This window comes from Cyprinus carpio, chromosome B13 (assembly GCF_018340385.1).
Source record: "Cyprinus carpio isolate SPL01 chromosome B13, ASM1834038v1, whole genome shotgun sequence".
NCBI lineage: Eukaryota > Metazoa > Chordata > Actinopteri > Cypriniformes > Cyprinidae > Cyprinus > Cyprinus carpio.
The window spans coordinates 25,001-35,000 of NC_056609.1; positions in this window are offsets into that span (position 1 = coordinate 25,001).

Consider the following 10,000-nt stretch of genomic DNA (forward strand, 5'->3'; position numbering starts at 1 on the left):
CGATCGGCCCGAGGTTATCTAGAGTCACCAAAGGGACCGGGGCGGGGACGGGTCCCCAACCCCGGATGGGTTTTGGATCTGATAAATGCACGCGTCCCCCCGCCCGCGAGGGAGGGTCGGCGCTCGTTTGCATGTATTAGCTCTGGAATTGCCACAGTTATCCAAGTACCCAAGTACCGGGTGGAGCGATCAAAGGGACCATAACTGATTTAATGAGCCATTCGCAGTTTCACTGTACCGGCCGTGTGTACTTAGACCTGCATGGCTTAATCTTTGAGACAAGCATATGTTACTGGCAGGATCAACCAGGTAGCCCTCGGACGGGGCGTGGGATGGACCACCGCAGCGCGCTGGTTTCCTACACGCGGGTCTCGCTCCGCTGTGGGTATCCCCCGGAGGGGACCCCACGCGGCGCGGCCGCTCATAGGGCGACGTGCGGCGACCTCCCCCGCTCGGGGGAACGTGGTGAGACGGGGGGCTGGCCGCTGATCGAGGCCGTAACGGGGAAAAGTGTGCTTCGCGGGGCCGGGAGGAGGGCGGACGAGGGCCGGACGGAGCCGACCCGCGCCTTCGCGCACGCCCTCTCCGGCCGCCGGTGGCGGACGGACCATGCGATAGACCGGCCGTCTGAGTCTCCCAAGGAAGGGGGGGCCCGGGGGGGGCAGGGCCCCGTCTCATGCGCGCTTTGTACCGGACACGGTGTGTCGCCCTCCGTACCTTCCACTCACCGTGCCCCCTAGGTGCACCCGCCCACAGCGGCCTGAGGCCGGGCGGGGTCCTAGCTCGGGCGCGCAACGCGTTCCAATCGATCCGTTCTCTTGCGATACTTCGATACGCGCCAGAAGAACCTAAGTCCACAAAATGACGCGTTCGCCAAAATCGCGACGGCACGTAAAAACGCCATCCCCTCTCGGGCCGACCTCCAGAGTCGCGGGCGAATCCCGCCCGCGGCCGAGGGCGAGGCGCCTTTCCCGGCCTGCCCCGTAGCCTAGGGGAGGCTGGATGTTTGGCCAAAGCCCCCCTTTCCGACTTAGTCAGTCGTTTTTTTTTTTTTTTTTTTTTTTCCGAAATTCCTCCAGGGCCTCCGCCCTGCCGAGCGAGGCCGAAGAGGGTGAGGGCCAGCCGGATAGGCCTCTCGCCTCATAGGCCCTGGAGCCTACGACCTGCCACTGGTCACCCCGTGAACGGAGCACCCCCCCGGGGAGGGGTGGGGGACACCATCGACTCGCCCCAGCCATGGTGAGGGGACGTCGGCCGGGCATCTCTCAGTACGGCCCCTGGAGCTCAGTTTGCGCTCCCAGACAAGGGGGACGTCAGGCTCGCCTCACCCCAGCCAGGGTGAGGGCACGTCGGCCGGGCATCTCTCAGTGTGGCCCCTGGAGCTCAGTTTGCGTTCCCAGACAAGGGGGCCTTTCGACTCGCCTCAACCCGAGCCCCGGTGAGGGTACCTGGGCTACGCGGCCCTGTACGCAGCCCCTCGTTCCCGGTCATGGATAAAAAAAAATGGCAAGAATAACGCTTTCGTCCAAACCGCGACGGCACGTAAAAAAACGCCATCCCCTCTCGGGCCGACCGACCTCCAGAGTCGCGGGCGAATCCCGCCCGCGCCGGGGACGAGGCGAGGCCCTTTCCCGGCCGGCCCCGTAGCCTCGGGTTCGGCCAAAGCCCCCCTTTCCGACTTAGTCATTTTTCCGACCCGGAATTTTTTCGACCCGAATTCCTCCAGGGCCTCCGCCCTTCCGAGCGGGGCCGAAGAGGGTGAGGGCTCGCCGGGGAGGCCCTCTCACCGAAGAGGCCACGGAGCCCTCGACCTGCCACTGGTCAACCCGCGAACGGAGCACCCCCCGCCCCGTAGTAGGGCGCCATCTTACTCTCATGCCCCCGGGGTGAGGCCTCGCTGGGCCTGGGTCGCTCGAAAAAGCCCCCTGGAGCTCAGACATCCATGTTCCGGAGAACCGGAGTAGGGGCAGCCATCTTACTCTCATGCCCGAGAGAGCGAGGCCTCGCTGGTGGGCCTGGGTCGCTCGAAAAAAAAGCCCCTGGTGCTCAGACATCCAGGTTCCGGAGAAACGGAGTAGGGGCAGCCATCTTACTCTCATGCCCGAGAGGGTGAGCCCACCTGGGCCATGCATCGCTCGAAAAAGCCCCCTGGATCTCAGACATCCAGGTTCCGGAGAACCGGAGTAGGGGCGGCCAGCCATCTTACTCTCATGCCCGAGAGAGTGAGGCCTCGCTGGGCCTGGGTCGCTCGAAAAAAAAGCCCTGGTGCTCAGACATCCAGGTTCCGGAGAAACGGAACGGAGGGGGGGGGCCATCTTACTCTCATGCCCGAGAGGGGGAGCCCACCTGGGCCATGCATCGCTCGAAAAAGCCCCCCCTGATCTCTAAGACATCCAGGTTCCGGAGAACCGGAGTAGGGGCAGCCATCTTACTCTCATGCCCGAGAGAGTGAGGCCTCGCTGGGCCATGCAACGCTCCAAAAAGCCCCTGGTGCTCAGACATCCAGGTTCCGGAGAAACGGAGTAGGGGCAGCCATCTTACTCTCATGCCCGAGAGGGTGAGCCCACCTGGGCCATGCATCGCTCGAAAAAAAGCCCCCTGGATCTCAGACATCCAGGTTCCGGAGAACCGGAGTAGGGGCAGCCATCTTACTCTCATGCCCGAGAGGGTGAGCCCACCTGGGCCATGCAACGCTCCAAAAAGCCCCCTGGAACTCAGACATCCAGGTTCCGGAGAACCGGAGGAGGGGTCGCCATCTTGCTCTCATGCCCGAGAGAGTCCCAGAGAGCGGGCCCCTGGTCGCTCGAAAAAAAGCCCCTGGTGCTCAGACATCCAGGTTCCGGAGACCCGGAGTAGGGGCCGCCATCTTAGTCTCATGCCCGAGAGAGTGAGCCCACCTGGGCCATGCAACGCGCCAAAAAGCCCCCTGGAACTCAGACATCCAGGTTCCGGAGAACCGGAGTAGGGGGCCGCCATCTTACTCTCATGCCCGAGAGGGTGAGCCCACCTGGGCCATGCAACGCTCCCAAAAGCCCCCTGGAACTCAGACATCCAGGTTCCGGAGAACCGGAGTAGGGGCCGCCATCTTAGTCTCATGCCCGAGAGAGAGTGAGGCCTCGCTGGGCCTGGGTCGCTCGAAAAAGCCCCCTGGTGCTCAGACATCCAGGTTCCGGAGAAACGGAGTAGGGGCCGACATCTTAGTCTCATGCCCGAGAGAGTGAGAGCCCACCCACCTGGGCCATGCAACGCTCCAAAAAAGCCCCCTGGATCTCAGACATCCAGGTTCCGGAGAACCGGAGTAGGGGCCGCCATCTTACTCTCATGCCCGAGAGGGTGAGCCCACCTGGGCCATGCATCATGCATCGCTCGAAAAAGCCCCTGGTGCTCAGACATCCAGGTTCCGGAGAACCGGAGTAGGGGCGGCCATCTTACTCTCATGCCCGAGAGGGTGAGCCCACCTGGGCCATGCAACGCTCCAAAAAGCCCCCTGGAACTCAGACATCCAGGTTCCGGAGAACCGGAGTAGGGGTCGCCATCTTAGTCTCATGACCGAGAGGGTGAGCCCCCACCTGGGCCATGCAACGCTCCAAGAAGCCCCCTGGAACTCAGACATCCAGGTTCCGGAGAACCGGAGTAGGGGCAGCCATCTTACTCTCATGCCCGAGAGGGTGAGCCCACCTGGGCCATGCAACGCTCCAAAAAGCCCCCTGGAACTCAGACATCCAGGTTCCGGAGAACCGGAGTAGGGGCCGCCATCTTAGTCTCATGCCCGAGAGAGTGAGCCCACCTGGGCCATGCAACGCGCCAAAAAGCCCCCTGGAACTCAGACATCCAGGTTCCCGGAGAACCGGAGTAGGGGCCGCCATCTTAGTCTCATGCCCGAGAGGGTGAGCCCACCTGGGCCATGCAACGCTCCAAGAAGCCCCCTGGAACTCAGACATCCAGGTTCCGGAGAACCGGAGTAGGGGCCGCCATCTTAGTCTCATGCCCGAGAGAGTGAGGCCACCTGGGCGCTGGGCCTGGGTCGCTCGAAAAAGCCCCTGGTGCTCAGACATCCAGGTTCCGGAGAACCGGAGTAGGGGCCGCCATCTTAGACTCATGCCCGAGAGAGTGAGCCCACCTGGGCCATGCAACGCTCCAAAAAGCCCCCTGGATCTCAGACATCCAGGTTCCGGAGAACCGGAGTCTCAGGGATCTCAGACATCCAGGTTCGGGGAGTAGGGGCGCCATCTTACTCTCATGCCCGAGAGGGTGAGCCCACCTGGGCCATGCATCGCTCGAAAAAGCCCCTGGTGCTCAGACATCCAGGTTCCGGGAGAACCGAGTAGGGGCAGCCATCTTACTCTCATGCCCGAGAGGGTGAGCCCACCTGGGCCATGCAACGCTCCAAAAAGCCCCCTGGAACTCAGACATCCAGGTTCCGGAGAACCGGAGTAGGGGCCGCCATCTTAGTCTCATGGCCGAGAGGGTGAGCCCACCTGGGCCATGCAACGCTCCAAGAAGCCCCCTGGAACTCAGACATCCAGGTTCCGGAGAACCGGAGTAGGGGCAGCCATCTTACTCTCATGCCCGAGAGGGTGAGCCCACCTGGGCCATGCAACGCTCCCCAAAACGCTCCAAAAAGCCCCCTGGAACTCAGACATCCAGGTTCCGGAGAACCGGAGTAGGGGCCGCCATCTTAGTCTCATGCCCGAGAGAGTGAGCCCACCTGGGCCATGCAACGCTCCAAAAAGCCCCCTGGAACTCAGACATCCAGGTTCCGGAGAACCGGAGTAGGGGCCGCCATCTTAGTCTCATGCCCGAGAGAGTGAGCCCACCTGGGCCATGCAAAGCTCCAAGAAGCCCCCTGGAACTCAGACATCCAGGTTCCGGAGAACCGGAGTAGGGGCGGCCATCTTACTCTCATGCCCGAGAGAGTGAGGCCTCGCTGGGCCTGGGTCGCTCGAAAAAGCCCCTGGTGCTCAGACATCCAGGTTCCGGAGAACCGGAGTAGGGGCCGCCATCTTAGTCTCATGCCCGAGAGAGTGAGCCCACCTGGGCCATGCAACGCTCCAAAAAGCCCCCTGGATCTCAGACATCCAGGTTCCGGAGAACCGGAGTAGGGGCCGCCATCTTACTCTCATGCCCGAGAGGGTGAGCCCACCTGGGCCATGCATCGCTGCCCCCAAAAAGCCCCTGGTGCTCAGACATCCAGGTTCCGGAGAACCGGAGTAGGGGCAGCCATCTTACTCTCATGCCCGAGAGGGTGAGCCCACCTGGGCCATGCAACGCTCCAAAAAGCCCCCTGGAACTCAGACATCCAGGTTCCGGAGAACCGGAGTAGGGGCCGCCATCTTAGTCTAGCTCTCATGACCGAGAGGGAGGGTGAGCCCACCTGGGCCATGCAACGCTCCAAGAAGCCCCCTGGAACTCAGACATCCAGGTTCCGGAGAACCGGAGTAGGGGCAGCCATCTTACTCTCATGCCCGAGAGGGTGAGCCCACCTGGGCCATGCAACGCTCCAAAAAGCCCACCTGGAACTCAGACATCCAGGTTCCGGAGAACCGGAGTAGGGGCCGCCATCTTAGTCTCATGCCCGAGAGAGTGAGCCCACCTGGGCCATGCAACGCTCCAAAAAGCCCCCTGGAACTCAGACATCCAGGTTCCGGAGAACCGGAGTAGGGGCCGCCATCTTAGTCTCATGCCCGAGAGGGTGAGCCCACCTGGGCCATGCAAAGCTCCAAGAAGCCCCCTGGGGTGAGCCCACCTCAGACATCCAGGTTCCGGAGAACCGGAGTAGGGGCCGCCATCTTAGTCTCATGCCCGAGAGAGTGAGCCCACCTGGGTTCCGGAGAGAGTGAGGGCCGCCATCTTAGTCTGCCCACCTGGCCATGCAACGCTCCAAAAAGCCCCCTGGATCTCAGACATCCAGGTTCCGGAGAACCGGAGTAGGGGCCGCCATCTTACTCTCATGCCCGAGAGGGTGAGCCCACCTGGGCCATGCCATGCATCGCTCGAAAAAGCCCCTGGTGCTCAGACATCCAGGTTCCGGAGAACCGGAGTAGGGGCAGCCATCTTACTCTCATGCCCGAGAGGGTGAGCCCACCTGGGCCATGCAACGCTCCAAAAAGCCCCCTGGAACTCAGACATCCAGGTTCCGGAGAACCGGAGTAGTCGGCGCCATCTTAGTCTCATGCCCGAGAGAGTGAGGCCTCGCTGGGCCTGGGTCGCTCGAAAAAGCCCCCTGGATCTCAGACATCCAGGTTCCGGAGAACCCGTGGTAGGGGCGGCCATCTTGCTCTCATGCCCGAGAGAGTGAGAGAGCCTCGCTGGGCCTGGGTCGCTCGAAAAAAAAAAGCCCCTGGTGCTCAGACATCCAGGTTCCGGAGAACCGTGGTAGGGGCGGCCATCTTGCTCTCATGCCCGAGAGAGTGAGGCCTCGCTGGGCCTGGGTCGCTCGAAAAAAAGCCCCTGGTGCTCAGACATCCAGGTTCCGGAGAACCGTGGTAGGGGCGGCCATCTTGCTCGGAGAACCGGGCCTGGGTCGCTGGTGCTCAGACATCCAGGTTCCAGAACCGTGGTAGGGGCGGCCATCTTGCTCTCCCGAGAGAGAGAGAGGCCTCGCTGGGCCTGGGTCGCTCGAAAAAAAAAGCCCTGTGCTCAGACATCCAGGTTCCGGAGAACCGGAGTAGGGGCCGCCATCTTACTCTCATGCCCGAGAGTGTGAGCCCACCTGGGCCATGCAACGCTCCAAAAAAAAAGCCCCCTGGATCTCAGACATCCAGGTTCCGGAGAACCGGAGTAGGGGCCGCCATCTTACTCTCATGCCCGAGAGGGTGAGCCCACCTGGGCCATGCATCGCTCGAAAAAAAAACCCCTGGTGCTCAGACTTCCAGGTTCCGGAGAACCGCGGTAGGGGCGGCCATCTTGCTCTCAGGCCGAGAGAGAGTGAGGCCTCGCTGGGCTGGGTCGCTCGAAAAAGCCCCTGGTGCTCAGACATCCAGGTTCCGGAGAACCGTGGTAGGGGCGGCCATCTTGCTCTCATGCCCGAGAGAGTGAGGCCTCGCTGGGCCTGGGTCGCTCGAAAAAGCCCCTGGTGCTCAGACATCCAGGTTCCGGAGAACCGGGTCAGACATCCAGGTTCCGAACCGGAGTAGGGGGGGCCATCTTACTCTCATGCCCGAGAGAGTGAGAGCCCACCTGGGCCATGCATCGCTCGAAAAAGCCCCCTGGATCTCAGACTTCCAGGTTCCGGAGAACCGCGGTAGGGGCGGCCATCTTGCTCTCATGCCCGAGAGAGTGAGGCCTCGCTGGGCCTGGGTCGCTCGAAAAAGCCCCTGGTGCTCAGACATCCAGGTTCCGGAGAACCGTGGTAGGGGCGGCCATCTTGCTCTCATGCCCGAGAGAGTGAGGACCTCGATGGGCATGGGTCGCTCGAAAAAGCCCATGGTGCTCAGACATCCAGGTTCCGGAGAACCGGAGTAGGGGCCGCCATCTTACTCTCATGCCCGAGAGAGAGTGAGCCCACCTGGGCCATGCATCGCTCGAAAAAGCCCCCTGGATCTCAGACTTCCAGGTTCCGGAGAACCGCGGTAGGGGCGGCCATCTTGCTCTCATGCCCGAGAGAGTGAGGCCTCGCTGGGCCTGGGTCGCTCGCTCGAAAAAGCCTGGTGCTCAGACATCCAGGTTCCGGAGAACCGTGGTAGGGGCGGCCATCTTGCTCTCATGCCCGAGAGAGTGAGGCCTCGCTGGGCCTGGGGCCGCTCGAAAAAGCCCCCCGTGCTCAGACATCCAGGTTCCGGAGAACCGGAGTAGGGGCCGGGGCATCTTACTCTCATGCCCGAGAGAGTGAGCCCACCTGGGCCATGCATCGCTCGAAAAAAAGCCCCCCCCTGGAAAAGCCCCCTCTCAGACTTCCAGGTTCCGGAGAACCGCGGTAGGGGCGGCCATCTTGCTCTCATGCCCGAGAGAGTGAGGCCACGTCGGCTGGCACCCCTCCGTACAGCCCCTGGTTGCAATTCATGGGTCTACTTTGGCCCGAAATGCCCATTCGTCTGAACCCCGACGGCGGGTATAAACGCCATCCTCTATGGGGCTGACCTCCAGGGATCGCGGTCGAGATCGGAGGCTTGTCGAGATCGGAGGCTTACCCGGGAAAGAGGCACCATCCCGGGTAAAGGCGGCCGGCGAGGGGGGGTGGATGAAAGTTTGACCGGGGCCCGCTCGGGAACGGCGGGGCCTAGGGACTTGAAACTCGGGTCGATGGTAGAGGCCGTCGTCCCCTTTCGGACGACGCCGCCCCCGAGCCGGTGGCCCCCCGGGGGCCGGCGATAGCGCCCCCCAACCCGAAAATTTGACCGGCCGTATCTCGGCGGGGCCGAGGGGGGCCAGGAACCGAGGCCCAGGAACTCGGGTCGATGGTAGAGGCCTTCGGCCCCTTTCGGACGCCACCGCCCCCGAGCCGATAGCCCCCCGGGGGCCGGCGATAGCGCCCCCCCCAAACTTTGGGATTCGTGCCCTCATAACTCGGGGACCGGACGGCCGCGGGACTCGGGGGCGGTCTCGTTCGGTAGGCCCCGAGGCCCTCTACGGGTGCCCCGAGTTTCAGCCCCGGGGACCCCCGCCCCGCGGAGATATTGCCGAAAAACCCCGCGCGAGCGGTCGAGATCGGAACCTTACCCGGGAAAGGTGCACCGTCCCGGGCTGAGGCCGCCGGCGAGGGGGGGGGATGAAAGTTTGACCGGGGGCCGCTCGGGAACGCCGAGGCCTAGGGACCTGAAACTCGGGACGTTGGTAGAGCCCGTCGGCCCCTCTCGGACGCCGCCGCCCCCCCCGAGGCGATACCCCGCCTGGGGGCCGGGGGGCGCCAGCGCCCCCCCATGTGTTCGAAAATTCGACCGGCCGTATCTCGGCAACGCCGAGGCCCAGGAGCTTGAAACTCGGATGGTTTATAGACCCCGAGGCCCCCTATCCGACGCCGCCTCCCCCGAGCCGGTGGACCCCAGGGGGGGGGGGGAGAGCGCCCCCCCCAAGACGAAAGGTCCCAAAATTTTGACCAGCCGTAACTCCGCCAAGACGGGGGCAATCTCCACCAAACTCGGGTCGGTGTCGTAAGACCTCCAGGAGGCCCGCCGAACGCCACCTGCCCCGGGTCCCCACACCACCGGGGGCCGGGGGTACGGCCCCACGTACGTTTGCTAGTCAAACGGAAGGAAGGGGCCTAGAGACCTGACGCTCGGCTCCGTGATAGCCCTCGACGGGCCCTCTCCGACGCCGCCACCCCCGAGTCGACAGACCCCCGGGGGCCGGAGATACGGACCCCCGAAGGCAAAACGTCACAAAATCTGGCCGGCCGTAACTCCCCAGAAACGGGGGCGCCCAGAAACGGGGGCAAACTCCACCAAACTCGGGGTAAAATTAGAGCGGGGCCACCTCTATCCGACGCCGCCCGCCCCAGGTCCCTAAACCCACGGGAGGCCGAGAGACGGACCCCCAAACTTTGGGATTCGTGCCCTCATAACTCGGGGACCGGACCGCCCCGCGACTCGGGGGCAGTCGCGTTCGGTAGGCCCCGAGGCCCCCTACGGTTGCCCCGAGTTTCAGCCCCGGGTCCGTCCGCCCCGCGGAGATATTGCCGAACCGAAAAAAAACCGCGGGCGAGATCGGACCCTTACCCGGGAAAGGTGCACCGTCCCGGGCTGAGGCCGCCGGCGGCGGGGGGTGGATGAAAGTTTGACCGGGGCCCGCTCGGGAACGCCGAGGCCTAGGGACCTGAAACTCGGGAACCGTTGGTAGAGCCCGTCGGCCCCTCTCGGACGCCGCCGCCCCCGAGCCGATACCCCCGATACCCTGGGGCCGGGTACAGCGCCCCCCCCATGTTCGAAAATTCGAAAAATTTACCGGCCGTATCTCGGCGACGCCGAGTCCCAGGAGCTTGAAACTCGGAAGGTTTATAGACCCCGAGGCCCCCTATCCGACGCCGCCTCCCCCCCCGAGCCGGTGGACCCCATGGTTGGCGGGG